This window comes from Peromyscus californicus, unplaced genomic scaffold (genome assembly GCF_007827085.1).
Source record: "Peromyscus californicus insignis strain IS unplaced genomic scaffold, ASM782708v3 Scaffold_5__1_contigs__length_169319896, whole genome shotgun sequence".
Taxonomy (NCBI): Eukaryota; Metazoa; Chordata; class Mammalia; order Rodentia; family Cricetidae; genus Peromyscus; species Peromyscus californicus.
The window spans coordinates 97,923,724-97,938,809 of NW_026294573.1; the positions used below are offsets into that span (position 1 = coordinate 97,923,724).

Here is a 15,086-nt window from a genome sequence, read left to right on the forward strand (position 1 = left end):
AAGATGTTTTCCCATTCTGTAGACTGCCAATTTGTCCTATTGATGGTGTCCTTTGCCTTACAGAAAATCCAATTTCGGGCTGGAGAGATGGCTCAGAGGCTAAGAACACCGGCTGTTCTTCCAGAGGTCCTGAGTTCGATTCCCAGCAACCACATGGTGGCTCACAACCATCTGTAATGAGATCTGGCTCCCTCTTCTGGCCTGCAGGGATGCATGCAGACAGAACATTGTATACATAATAAATAAATAAATCTTTAAAAAAAAAAAAAAAAAAAAAAAGAAAATCCAATTTCATGAGATCCCATTTATTGATTGTCAATCTTAGTGCCTGTACTATTGGTGTTCTGTTTAGGAAGTTGTCTCCTGTGCCAGTGCATTCGATATTATTTCCCACTTTCTCTTCTATCAGGTTCAGTGTATCTGAATTTATGTTGAGGTCTTTCATCCACTTGGATTTGAGTTTTATGCAGGATGATAGATGTGAATCTATTTTCATTCTTCTACATGCAGACATCCAGTTAGACCAGCACCATTTGCAACAAGTTCTCTTAATCACTATCATCCCTCCAGCCCATATATTTAATTATATTTATTCCCTAGCATTTCTTGCATATAAGAATGAATTCTAATTACTGTGCATATAAGAATGAATTCTGCCGGGCGGTGGTGGCGCACGCCTTTAATCCCAGCACTCGGGAGGCAGAGCCAGGCGGATCTCTGTGAGTTCGAGGCCAGCCTGGTCTCCAAAGCGAGTTCCAGGAAAGGCGCAAAGCTACACAGAGAAACCCTGTCTCAAACCCCCCCCCCCCAAAAAAAAGAATGAATTCTAATTACTCTCACTTTCCACTCCTATTAACCTTCTGTTCTCCTTATACATCCTTTTCCCACATGCATGTCTTTATGTTTTGTTTTGGACTACTGCGTTTACTATGTGACTACCAGTCTAGAACTGTATGTTGAGCCGGGCGGTGGTGGCGCACGCCTTTAATCCCAGCACTCGGGAGGCAGAGGCAGGTGGATCTCTGTGAGTCTGAGGCCAGCCTGGTCTACAAAGTGAGTTCCAGGAAAGGCGCAAAACTACACAGAGAAACCCTGTCTCGAAAAACAAACAAACAAACAAAAAGAACTCTATGTTGATAGGTTCCCTAGTATATACACAACTGAGGACAACGACTCCCCCCTCTCAGAATTTTTCACTAGACAATAATTTAGCAGAGAGGGGTAGAAGTGCATGAGCACCTCCCACATCCATGGCAGAGCCGGTCTTGTATAGGACCAGTACAGGTAAGCAGAGGTCCTGTGAGTTCAAGATTGAAATGGCTTTGTCATGCCAGAAGGTAACATTTTGAAGTCCTTCTTCCCATCTGGCTCATACATTCTTTGCGCTTCCTCTTCCATAATATTCCTTGAGTCTTAGAGGAAGTGTTTTAAATGCCTTGTTTAGGGTGAGCATTCAACCATTATTTATTCTTAGTAACTTAAACAGCATGAGTCTCTCTGTTCACAACCATTCATTTCAAAGACAGGCTTCTCTCATTGAAGCTGAGAGTAGAATTTGTCTGTGGGTAAAAACAGTTATTTAGAAGGCAGCTTAACGTTATATAAATTTAACTAAACAGTAATTGTTAGCTCCTTATTAGGGCCTATGACTTCCCTGACCTTATGCTTTTGGCCAGGTTTACAGTACCATGCACGGATTCCTTCCTATGGAGCAGGTCCTGAATCCCATCAGAGAGGGATTGATTATCTTCACAGTCATGCCACCACTACATCCATGGGTATATCTTGCCTGGCAGGTTAGAATTGAAGTTTGTAGGGCTCTGAGTTGGTTAAGACTTGATGCTTTGTCTCTTCCAGCAGTCTATGTAGCACCTTCCAGCCATATGAAATCCAGCCAACAAGAAGGAAGTTTGCAGCTCAGGTCTAAATTGTTTTCTCTGTGTCTTACAATCAAAGTGCGTGGTATCTTCATATTATCTAATTCTGGAAGACAACAAAGAGAAATGGTAAGAACCTATATTTTATTTTTTTAATTAGCTTACAAAATAATGGACTTCATTATGATATATTTATAAATGTGCATCATTATATTTTGTGGTATTCTGCTGAGGGCCGCAGAAATATATCATAAGAACTTAGCTGGTTATGGCAAAGTCACTACCTGAAGGGATCAAGGAATTCCTTCAGAGGAAGCCAAATTCCAAGGAGCTTTTGGTGTTACTTGGCTTGTTATATATCAGCTGTCTTCTGTTATAAAAATCATGTGTGCCTTCATAGTTTTACCAATTGACTTTTCCCTTAGAAGGGCTAACAATGTGGACTGATCACTCTCTGGACATACACATTCAAGGTATTTGGAGAACAGCCTCAGGAAAGGCTTCCTCTGGAATCAGATATCTCCCTTAGCCACTTTCAAGGACTAACAGTAATAACAGTCCACATGCTAGTCTCCTGATTTAAGGTAAATTCCACAAGGAGACACTGCCTAGGTCAGGTGGATGTTAAGCAATAGCTTTACACAATTTAACTTGGAATCTCTTTCTTACAGCCGTACTAACTTTATAGACCTCTAACTCCTTACCTAACCACTTCTAGGAATATTTAGATAACCTTCTGCGCTAACAGCTATGGTCAGCTAGAACCCCAATTCAAGCCTCCCTGTAATTATCATCATTGGCAGCATCCGGCCAGGTCCATCCCTAGATGGAGGAAAGTACCTTATCAGAGATACCTCTGTAATCTCTAAGAACAGGCTTAAGCATCCAGGCAACCTGTTTGAGAAGGCCTGGTGGCTGTGCCAATTAAGCTTAACTTCCTCCTTTCCCAAATCTTATCTCTAGTTCCAAATCTCCCTTTAACTATCACCAGAGGCATCTAGCTGTACATAGGTTGCCTAGCGACCAAGCACACTTTCCCCCACCCTGCAGAAAAATGGCAGATAGCTTGGACAGATAGGAGCCACAAGAAAAAAGAAGGCAGTTTTATTTTTCTCCCATTGACCTAGAAACTTATAGATTCTTAACATTTTCTACCAATGATGCTTAAGATTATAGTTGAGCACATAAAATTCCTCTTCTTAGATATTACCCAATTTATCCTTTAGTTAATCATTAGTCATTTCCCTTTTGTGTTGCAAATGATAATTAACAATTACTGCCTCTCTATGTGATTCTTATCACCCCTCCGTTTGACCCTGGAAGCCTGGTGGTCACTGCCTGAGGAAAATTCTTACCTACCTTTATGACCCTGTAGAATTCATGCCCGGGTGACCTTGCTCGACCAGGGGACTGCTTGGATTTATAACTGGATTTCTGGGAAACTTAAGAAAGACGTGGAGGATGGAGAGATGGAGAACAGAGAGGGATAAGGAGGATTTTGACCAGAGAGAACATGTGGACGAGATGGAAGATGAGGAAGAGTCAGATGGGGAAGTACTAGCTGGGTAAGAACGAAATGAAAAAGACCTAGATGAGGCAGAATTAAGATGGGAGAATTAAGATTGAACTTAGAGGGAGAAGTAGATGAATATAGAGAGAAATCAGGCAAGAAAGGAGCTAGGCACAAGAACAGAACTGAAACGGTGTAAATAGGATGTTATTCCAGAGAATTAAAGTGAATGGACTAAAGAGCTCGGTGTGCTGAGATTCTATTTCCCGAAAATAGTCCTCACCATTAGTAGTTCTCTCTCCTGAGCCCCTGGGATGTACAATATTAAGGCTGGTCCCTCTATTAACAAGAGTATTCATCCCTTGTTACCCTTTCACATCAGTCTTCATCCCTCCCATGCTTTCTTCCTTTCCCCATGTATCACCCTTACCTTTTTATGTCTTACATGTAATTAAAAAAATCTAGATTCTTCATATGAATGAAAAATAGATATTTTTCTTCCCTCCATAACCTCTCTTATTACTTCTCCCTCTAGTCTCCTCCCCCCATCCAAATAGTCCCTTTTCTTCTTTGGTGTCATATATACATGTAGATTCCACATGTGACAGAAAGCACACAATATTTGTCTTTCTGACTCTAGCTTATTTTTCTTAACGTCATTTCTACTTCCATCCATTTTTTAAAAATTATATACTTTCAGTCTCTACTCATACCATGTATCAATACTGAAAAATAAAACTTTATCCATACCATCACTCTCCCTACGCTCACACTTTCACTCTTTATGAAGAAAAGGAATTCTTGTCCCAAAGTATAACAAAATTAGGATTTTGAGAAGTGATCAAAAGAGGTAAAAAAGGATAATGTCTGTCTTGTCGATGTTCTTCCCTGCACAATCTGACAGAACCAAGATTGATGATCCTCCTCCAGGCTCTGGCGTATAGGATGCTATTTGGTGCGGCCAGGATCCTGAGGAGTCAGTGCAATCAGAAAAAGACAAGTGCAAAATTAAATCTATCTTTACATCAAGAAATGTAAAGACGTGACTTATTCTCTGCACTCATCATAGTTTCCTGATCCTCTGCCATAAAACTATTTAATCTGTGTGGTACTGAAACAGTGGGATGACTCTGGTTTTATAGTGTAATTCACAGTGTGCAGTCTCATTCTGCAATTTGCAAGCCACTGGAAGTACTTGGTTGTGGGGAAAGAAGAGTTTCCTCTCTAGGACCACAGGGGAACAGCTACTGTTTTAAATGAGGATACTGTTTTAAATCTCAAGTATTTTGATATTGTTTCCACTAGACATCAGCCATATATGGTTTTCATAAATTGGACCTTCTCAGATATTGTACCAAACTAAAAAGAATACTCCACCGAGGATAACGGTATTTTCTTAACAAGAATTTCAATACTGAAATGGGATGAAATTTTAGGTTCTGCTCCCTGTTTCTCTTGAGAAATTATAGATTAAGGTTAATGACAGAATATTTAAGGTTTAGCAAGGAGAATACCTCTAAACCACCTACTAACATTTAAATGTGTCCCCAGTGCTAGAGCCTTAAGACACAGGACACTTAAGAGATGGTTAAAATCTGAGGGCTCCTTATGGAGAAGACACACTATAAAGTGCTGTGCTTGCCGGGCGGTGGTGGCGCACGCCTTTAATCCCAGCACTCGGGAGGCAGAGCCAGGCGGATCTCTGTGAGTTCGAGGCCAGCCTGGACTACCAAGTGAGTTCCAGGAAAGGCGCAAAGCTACACAGAGAAACCCTGTCTCGAAAAACCAAAAAAAAAAAAAAAAAAAAAAAAAAAAGTGCTGTGCTGGTTGCTTATTTCATCTTGACACCAGCCACAGTCATCTGGGAGGAGGAAACTGCAATCGGGAAAACCATTCCATCAGAATGGCCTGTGGGCAAGTCTGTCGGGAATCTCCTTTATTAATGATTGATGTGGGAGGGCTCAGCCTCCTGTGGGCAGTACCAACCTTGGGCAGGTGGTCCTGGCTTATGACAGCAGACTGAGCAAGCCATGGAAAGCAAGCCAGGAAGCAGTGTTCCTCCACGGCCTCTCCTCCAGTTCCTACATCTGTTTTCCTGCCTTTCTTTCCACCCTGACTTTCCTTGAGGATGGACTGTAACCTCCAAGGTGAAATAAGCTCTATTCTCCCCAAGTTCTTTTTGATTAGCATTGGAGAAGTAGAACATGTGAGTTTCTGATAAAGAATAAGTTTGCTCCACCCCTACCTTTCCCCTCTGCTTTCCATCATGAGATGACACAGCAGAAGACTATTGCCAGATGCAAGTTCTTTCTTCGTGGACTTCCCAGCCTCCGGAACTGTAAGAAGGAACTCTCTACTTTATAAACTGCCGACTCTCCAGTGTCCTGTCATAGCTGTACAAAATGGACTAAGACGCAACCCATCTGGAATTCATCTGAGGAACTGATGGTTTCACCTGACATGAGGGATCACAAGAAATGAGACACTTTTGAGATGTGTTTGATTTTTTTTTTTTTAAAGAAGGCAACTATGAGATAGACACACGGTGAAAAGAAAGGAAGGAGAGAAAAGAATATTGCATCATCTGTGTGCGCGTTTCGCTGTACCATCCAAGATAAATGCTATTATCCACCAAGGTGCCGGAAACTGTGCTGAGATCTGAGCTCACTTCCCCTTTCATGTGCCTCTTACTCTGTCTTGTTGATGGGTGTCAATCAATGGTTCTACCATTGTTTAACCATCAGGTCCAGCTCAGCTCAGATTCTAAACCTTTGTTAATGCCAAGAGTATATTTTTCCTGTTATTGCTACAGCATCACTATGGTAACAGTTATGGCACAGACTATGAAGCCCTAAGCAGAATTAAGGACATCCTGTGGACCAAGGCGAACATCAGATGTGCATGTGGTACATGGAAGTGTGGCCGTAATTGCTTCCTGCTGGCCAGCCTGGAGAAGTGACAAGTGACCTTCTTTCTGAGCTTCACATAAAGCCAATCAATTGCTTTCTTGCAAAGAATTGTGCAGGAAGTGCTGAGGCTTATCTCCTTGCAGGGACGATCCAGAGGGATGTGCTGCATCTATTCTCCGAAAGGAAGTAATCAATACACTAGAATTTAGGGAAGCAGAATTCATTTTCTGTAACAGTCTCCTACCAAAGGTCTCAAGCTTTTTCTGCTACATTTAATCACTTAAAATGAAGGTCCAGAAAGACACGTTATCTTCCTTTCATGAAGAAGGGGACCCAGACATAAAGCAAAAATCCAAATTAGCAGCTAGCTGCTCTTCCCTGTCTCCTTTCTCTCCTGAGCCTCTTAACACTTCCTCCTCACTATCACCCAGCTGTCTCTCTTCATTCCCCTCCACCTTCTTCTCAACAGGATTTACAGTGACTTTGAGAAACATCCTAGCTAAGGAACACTGTGGTGGGCTGACTAATCCTCTGACCCGCCCATTGCCTAATCCCCCCACAAGCTGTGCATACTTCACCTTCCACGATAAAGGTGATTATGCTGAGGACCTGGAGAAGAAGATGATCCTGGATCATCCAGGCAGGTCCGGTTTGATCACTACAGTGCTTGTAAGCAGGAGGCAGGGGAACCAGGGTTGTAACAGCGGCAAGTACCGGGTTAAAGGGAAGCAAGCAAGGTGGTTATCCAACAAAGAGCATAAGCAGGCTCTGAAAACGGAAAAAGATGAGGAAACAGATTCTTTTCCAAGAACCTCCACAGAAGAAACAGCTCCCCACCCCCAACACACACCAAACACCTTGACTTTGACTATTGAGAATAAATGTGGACTTTTAACCTCCAGAACATTGAGGTAATGAATGTGGTTTTTCACATTTGCTTATTTTATTTGGAGTGTGTACGCTTGTGGAGGTCAGAGAACAACGTGTGTTTTTCTCCCTCCACCGTTGGAGAACCTGGGTATCAAACCCGGGCCATCAGGCTTGGCAGCAGAAGCTTTTGCCAACCGAGTCATCCCTGTGCCCTGTAGATACTAAAATTATGATAATTTTTATGACTGAAATAGGAAACCGATGTAAAGAAAGGCAATTGATGATTAAGAGAGATTCAAGAGATAAGACAAAGAAACACAAAATATGATTCTGGAATTGTTCCTGAAGTAGCCTTTTTTTTTTTCCTTTTTATCCATTTACTAAAATGGGCATTAGTGAGACAATGGATGAGATAAACAAAAGCTATGGATTAGGTGCATAGTTGCTCAAGGTTAATTTTCTAATTTTGAGACTTGTACCAGGGTTGTGTAGGCTGTCTTTGTGTTTACAAAATATACATGGAAGGATTTATGGAGAAGGTGGCAGATCTCCAAGTTACTCTCAAGTAACTTCCACACAGAAACATTAATAAAAGACGTGAGTAAAGATAGAGTGATATTACTAATAGGGTAAGTGTTCTCTTTTGGACACTTTGGGTCATATACACACATACACACACATGTATTTTCCTAATCTGAAATTAATTAAAACTAAAAAGGTATTTATGTACTGAAATGTAAATTTCCTCACAAGCTATGTTGTTCTAAATCAACATGAAACTCCACTTAGCCTAACAGTTTTACCAGAATATGATTGCAACCAGCATTATGATTTGGCAAACTTTGAGGCAGGTAAGCTGCAGAGGCAGCAGCTCACATCTGCATTCTGCTCTTCAAATCCCATCCAGCACTCCTGTAACCCTAAGCTTCCTCTGACCTCCACCTTTCAGCCTGTGGACAAGGTTCCCTTCAGAGCCAACAGTCTGTAAAGGCAGCTGCTCCTCATCTGACTCGGCCAATACGGACCACCAGACGATCCAGATCTTATTCCAAGGTCTTCTTTGTTTAGAAAGGATGGCTCAGAACATGGTTCTCCTCGCGTGTGTCTTTTCTTGGACTGTCAAACGGTCTCTGCAATCCTTGTAATCATTTTAGAATCTTATCTTTAAGCGTGTAGCATCCAGACAACTGTTCCTTCATTGTGTTCTATGAGCCATTAGGAAAATTTTCATTTAAAGCGTTTTTCTTTTTCAACTATGGCCCTATTTGTGTTGAATTTGAATAGTTACCATATTGTTTTCAGAAATGCTAGAAAAGCCAAGTATAGTGGCTGTCTCCTGCAATCCCAGCACTCCAGAGCTCGAGGGAAGAGGGTGGCTGTGAGTCAGGGTCAGGCTGAACTATCTTGTGAGTTCCAGTCCAGCCCACATCTGCAAAGGCAAGACTCTGTCTCAAAGAAATGAAAACAAACTGGAGAAAGTTAGGACCGGTAGTAGATTGTAATCTAAACTGGTTTATTAATGTGCCATATGTGATGTGCATGAACTTTAACTCTGCCCTATTACCATCATCACTCTGTAACTTTTGTTTCCCAGTCACTGACAGCTGTGTATATTTCAGATGATCACACTACCTGCCAGTTGATTAACTGGTACACTAACATTTCTAGCATGATGCTATGGAAATTTGATATCTCCACTGTCATGGAATCAAAGCTTCAGGTTTTTTTTTTAATATTCCTTTATGATGTGCATGTGTATAGTAAAAAGTAAATCACATACTTTGGAAAACTCTCAAAGTTTATGGGATAATAAGGGAAGCAGACAGAAAACAGCAATTACCAATGTGTGGTTTTATCAGCTATTAAATATGCATAAATATACAACTGAAATCATTATCTGCCTATTCTTCTACCTGCATGGTACGTGAATAAAACAGAAGTGCTAACCAGGCATGGGATTGTGGGGACCTACCCCACTGGGAACTTAGGTCACCTGTGAAGAGGTGGCCTGGAACCGAGGAAAGGCAAGTATTTGGGGTCTAGCTGCTAAATCCCAATGAGGGGGCACCTCCTCCCAGGGGATTACTGTCCTGTCAGCTCCTGTATCTACTAGAAAGTGGAACCTTTTTCCACCTATAACAACACTCATCTTGGGGCGGTGACCTGGAGTCAAGGGAACGGTCCAGTCGGCATGGGCCACTCTGGAGGGCCGTGCCTGCCCCTTCTTAAGGGGGGCTACTCCTTTAGTTGACCGGGCTAGAGGGTGTCCCTGTTCTAGTTTAAAGGCTTCCCATCAAAATCAAACTTTGATCTACAGTCTTTTCTCCAATGATATCCCTTCTGACACCTAGGACAGGGGGTGGTGGGGTGCTTTATTTCTCCTGACCGACCTAAGGCCTTTTTTTTGGCCATTGGGAGGCTGTTGCAGAGGACACTCTAGCTTAAAATGTCCCTCCTGCCCTCATTTAAAGCAGGCCCCCTGGGTTGTAGGCTTCGCAGTCCCCTGACTCTGGGTTACCAGGGCCCGTGAAAAAGCCTCAGTCAGGGCAGCCATCTGGGATTGCAACGCTAAGGCCAGCGTCTGGTTCTGGTGATGCTGGGTGCCTAGATCTTGTGTGGCTACCACCTACCAGCCCATGGAAGTCTCTTTCAGCCCTGCACAGGCAGCATGTGTTCTGCATTCATTCCATCCCAGACCAGAATCTTTATAAATTGGTCCTAGAGGGGTCCAGTTGGTAGTTTGCGATTAATGCTTTGTTGGACCCGGTCTATAAATTCTGGTAGGGTCTCATTGGGCTTGTGCCTAACTCCAGCTATGGGGGATTCTGTAGGCCCTTCATCTGGCTTTCCCCAGGCTGCTAGTCCTGCCTGTCGCACCTGGTCTCGGTATGGCGCTGGGACCGTGGCCTGCTGGACCCCAGTAGAGTACCTGTCAGCAGTTCCTGCCAACATGCCGTAAGTAATTGGGATCGCGGGCTGAGCAGCTCGATTGGCCTCTGCTCGGACTCTACATTCCTCCTTATAGTGTGCGCACCATTTGATATATTGGGTGCTTGAGAGGACAGCCTTAGCCAGGTCCAGCCATTCCTTGGGGACACAAGGATTATATGCAATATCTTGCAGTAGGGTCTGGGACCAAGGGGCATTCGGCCCATCCTCTGCCACTGCCTTGCGGAGTTCCTTAAGGTCTTTAGCCTCCCATGGGTACCATTCTTGTGGCCTATTAGGGCCGGGGGCCAGATTAATGGGAAATGCCTGGAGGGGCTGTTCTTGGGGCCCTGTGCCACTGGCTCCCCGATCCCTGGCTGATGGCCAGTCATAGGTACCCCAGTCACATAGGTCCCTTCTAAGGGTGGTATATGGCAAGGAGCATTCCCCTGTTTCAAGGATATAAGTCAGGGGGCCCTGCTCCTTTGGGGCATATGAATCATAAGGTGCAGAGGGGGTGACTTTAAACTTGGTCTCTTCACCCTCCTGGTCCTCTTTGCCTTCCCTGGCTTCCCCTGGCTCTTGGGGATTTTTTGGAAAAATGGCATTACCCATACTGAGGGTTTCACTTACCCTGGAAGACCGCTTGGCCTCGGCCGAAGTACTTCAAGCCCCACATTTTAGGGCGCCAGCTGTGGGGACCTACCCCACCAGGAACTTAGGTCACCTGTGAAGAAATGGCCTGGAACCAAGGAAAGGCAAGTGCGCACTGCTCTCCTGTTCCCCATCCTCCCTCTTAACCTGGAGACAATCAGGCCCAGCGGGAAGTCAAGTCAAGCAAGAACTCGTTTATTGATAGGCAGTAAGTCTCGTTTATACCAGAAAACCTCAGAACCCTAGGAGGGGATGAAGGAACCAACCAATCATTTTAAAGATCACCCTATTTACAAGTTGTTTATGCCCTGACATCATCTTAATAATAACTTGAGCTAACTTCCTTTCTCACTATTTGTCTTTAGTCTCCATACAAACAACCCAAGCTAACTTTCTTTTAGCCATCCTTTGTATCTATTTTCTGCACAAACAGCATAAAGCTTAAGCTCTATTTATCTAAATTTCTTTCGGCACCCTCTTTGCAGCCCATGTATGCCCCACATGGGATTGCACAGCTTTAATCCCAGCACTCAGAAGGTAGAGGATCCCTGTGAGTTCATTGCCAGCCTGGTCTACATAATGAGTTTCAGGTCAGCCAGTGCTACAAAAAAAAAAAGGAAACAGATGGTAATTATAGAGTACCTGAATGATACTCCAGTTTCTGGTAAGAGCTGGGTGGACTCACGAATTAAACTCTCTGCAGATGGCCTTTAAAAAATCTGGCCAAATGTAAAAAGGAACCAAAAGGCAATCTAAAGGAGGCAGTTACTTGATAAACTGTGTTCTAGTTGACTTTCTCTACATGGCGACAGAGTGACAGACATAAACCACTTGAGAGAAGAAGAACAAGGGAGGGATTTGAGACCAGGTATAACTTCCAAAGGCCAGCTCCTAGTTACCTACCTCCTCCAAGTAGGCCCTTCATTCCGAAGTTTTCAGAACCTATCCAAATACTGTCACCAGATGGGGACCAAGCGTTCAATGCAGGAGTCTACAAGGACATTTCAGATTCAGCCCACAATAAAATGCGACGTATTGTGCTTTTGTTTTTGCTGGTTTACTATTTTCTTTAATCGTCACAGCTACTGAGGCAGAAAAGGGGGTTAATAAGTATGAGATGGCTGAGGACACATCTCGCTCGCTGCTAGAAGAGAACTGGGAAATAAATGATGGCAAAATGCTAGAAGCCAGAGAGCAGCAGAGTGACCGAGATTCTGTTTCAGTGTGCACTTTGGCCACATCCCCTGCTGAGTGCTGAACTACTCACTCACTGGCAATGCCCCAGGCTAGATGGCCAACAACCGAAACAATACCCCAGACACACATCAGAGAGGGGCTATGTTTGAAAGACAAAACTGCCCTGGGTGAGATTCATACTTCTGCTTTGTTGTGTGTGTGCCAAGTGGGCACAGCTCAGGCAGCTCAAAGCTGAAGCCTGACTTGGTGGAAGTATCAGGACATCAGCTGTAAGTGGAAGAGTAGCTAGAAATTTCTTGTAAGAACAAGAAAACAGAGAATCAAACAAAATCCTGAAAACTGGATTGAGTTCGTGCTCAGGTGTTCAGGTGATCACGAATCCACTCAAATACTGGAAAGACACCCTGGGGGAGTCGAGGAACATGTGCAAAACTAACAGAAGCTGGATGGAGGAAGGTAAGAGAAGAAAAAGAATCATCAGAGATATCAGCTACTGCAGGAGACACACAGTGAAATTTAACACGTGAGTCCAGACAAGTAAATTGTCTACTAGAACAAAACCCGATAGTCATCAGAGAAAACAGTAGGACTCAGAATTGCTGCAATGGAGTACCAATAATGCCCAGTTTTCACTGCAACTTATTAGACATGTCTAGAGAGAGGAACAGAAGAAAGCTGGAATGGCAAGTTTAGTATCATACTTTGTAAAATTATTACCAAGGGCAGAGGCACCTCATAAGGGTAAAATAAAGAACCATCATGAGTGTACACATGCCCAATTACAGAGCAATAAAATGGAACAAGAACTTGAACAACTAAAGGAAGAAGTAGATAAGGCATAAACCTCATTGATCTTAACAGTTTTTCATAGTTGACATAAATAAAAATATCAGTACCAAAAATGAAGTTGTAGATAACACTATGTCTGACAGGGATCTAGTTGACGGTTTAATCCGAAACCATTATAAAACCAAACAATTGCAGAACATGCCATCTCTTCAAGACCACATGGAACACTCCTTATGATGGGCTTTATTCAGGACTGTTAAAGAAAAATTCTTAACAGATTTAAATGAATGAAATCTTACAGGTGAATTTTCTGATCTCAAAAGAACTGGAAGTCAGATACAGAGAGAGACACGATCAAGAAAGTTAAAAATACACATCTAAACATATAAGCTAGACAAGAAATCACACCAAAAATTAATCTAAATCAGGTAGATTACATAACCTTTCTTGTAGATAGTTGGCTTCCTCTGTGATCACCTCAAGGCTTCTTCAAATGGACGCATGTACAAAGAGCCATGCCCCCAATGGCATGGATTCTGAATGGTTTCACTAATATGAACTTGTCTCAAAAAGTCTGATCTCACTGTTGCCCATATGAAGTGTACAGGCCATCAACAATAACAGTTAAATTTTAATTCCCTGTTCAACTGTATTTCTTAGGAGACCAACCGGCCACCTGGTGACATTCTATTGCACATCAAATATTGCAGAGGGAGAAGCCATTCACCTGGTAGAACAGGTCCTATTCTGGGTGTGCATCCTCCTTCCTGGCTCAAAGCTCTTCAGTGGTTACTACCATTATTTGCAGACTGAAACACTATTAGATTACTTTGCTCTCCCATATAGTACCTTTGCCCAGAAGATCCATTTTAAATCAGAGGAAGTATGAAAATTAACTATAACTTGGAATTCAGTGATTTTAACACAAGATTTCATTGCCCAGTAGTCACCGATAGTACTGAATGTTCTGCAGAAGGCTCAGATACGAAGCAAGCTGTGAGACAACAGTAAGAGACATTGAAATACTATAGAACCATGGTTCTCAACCTTCCTAATGCTGCGACCCTGTAATACAGTTCCTCATGCTGTGGTGACCCCCAACTATAAAATTACTTCATTGCTACTTCATAACTGTAAGTTTGCTATTATGAATCATAAAGTATCTGATATGCCCGATATCTGATATGTAAAGAATCTAGCATATTCCTTAAAATAGCACTCTCTGTATTGTGCCATCTGCCTATGGCTGCAATTCAGACACCCAGTGTGCTGGTGTTTTGTTGTTTTTGTTTGTTTGTTGTCTACCCGGCACAAGCTAGAGTCACCTCGAAAGAGGACCCTCAGTTGAGAAAATGCCTCCATCAGACTGGCCTGTGGGCAAGTCTGAAGGGCATTTCCTTGATTAATGGTTGACCTGGGAAGGTCCAGCCCACTCTGTGAGCAGTGCCACCCCTCAGCAAGTGGTCCCGGGTTGTGTAAGAAGGCAGGCTAGCAAACCTTGGAAAGCAGGGAGTAAGCAGCACTCCTCCATGGTCTCTGCTTCATTCAGTCCCTGCCTTGAGTGCCTGCACGACTTCCCTTTCTGACAGACTAAGCTATAAAAGGAAATAAACCCTTTTCTCTCCAAGCTGCCGTTGGCCATGATCGTTTACCTCTGAAGTAGAAAGCTACTAGAACACCCAGGAACAAGATGATGACCTTCTTATTATTACAACAAACTATTTGCTTAAGGAATTTCCTCCTTTTAGCCCTATAAATTTGTTCCCAGTTACGGAAAGTGTAGTGATTACTGGATAATTTCTATTGGTGCCTTCTACTATGCAACTTGCTTGCATCCTGAGTATTTAAATGATAATTATCGGACAATACAACTTTACGATCACCAAAATTCAAATTTCATATTATATTGCACACCTCAAAATATTCATTTGAATCCTGGCTTAGATACCCAAACTGATACGGAATTAGAAGCAATAGAAAAGGTCATAGAAAATGCATTGTAGTGAGAGCCCTGGTAAGGCCAGGGTGCAAAGCTGGCTGTTACCTTCCCTTAGACATGCACAGTTTTCCCCTTCCTTGAGTCATTTCTTATGTTTTCCCTGTGTTGCACTTCAGGGATTATTTTACCCCAGTGTATATATTTTTCCCCCATCTCCACTTATGTCTCCCAGGGGCTTTTGCATTTAAACAGAAAGCATTTGGAAGACTGAAGCCCATTCAGAAACAGAGAAATAGCTTTCTACACAAACGCTTCCGCAAAAGGCGAGATGTTTCATTAAAATACATTTCCTCATTTCCTCGATGTGACCACCTGATGGAATAAAACGTTGGCTTGTATTCCCCTCACAAAAG

General features: G+C 42.8%; 1 long non-coding RNA gene across 1 annotated transcript; it reads right to left on the reverse strand.

Annotated features, from left to right (window-relative positions):
* Positions 1-1,133: 1,133 nt before the first annotated feature.
* LOC128096935 (uncharacterized) lies at positions 1,134-15,062 on the reverse strand. Its single transcript, XR_008213772.1, has 2 exons — positions 5,633-15,062; positions 1,134-1,983 (listed from the first exon to the last, which is right to left on the reverse strand). It is a non-coding gene; the product is annotated as an uncharacterized LOC128096935 (long non-coding RNA).
* Positions 15,063-15,086: the final 24 nt, after the last annotated feature.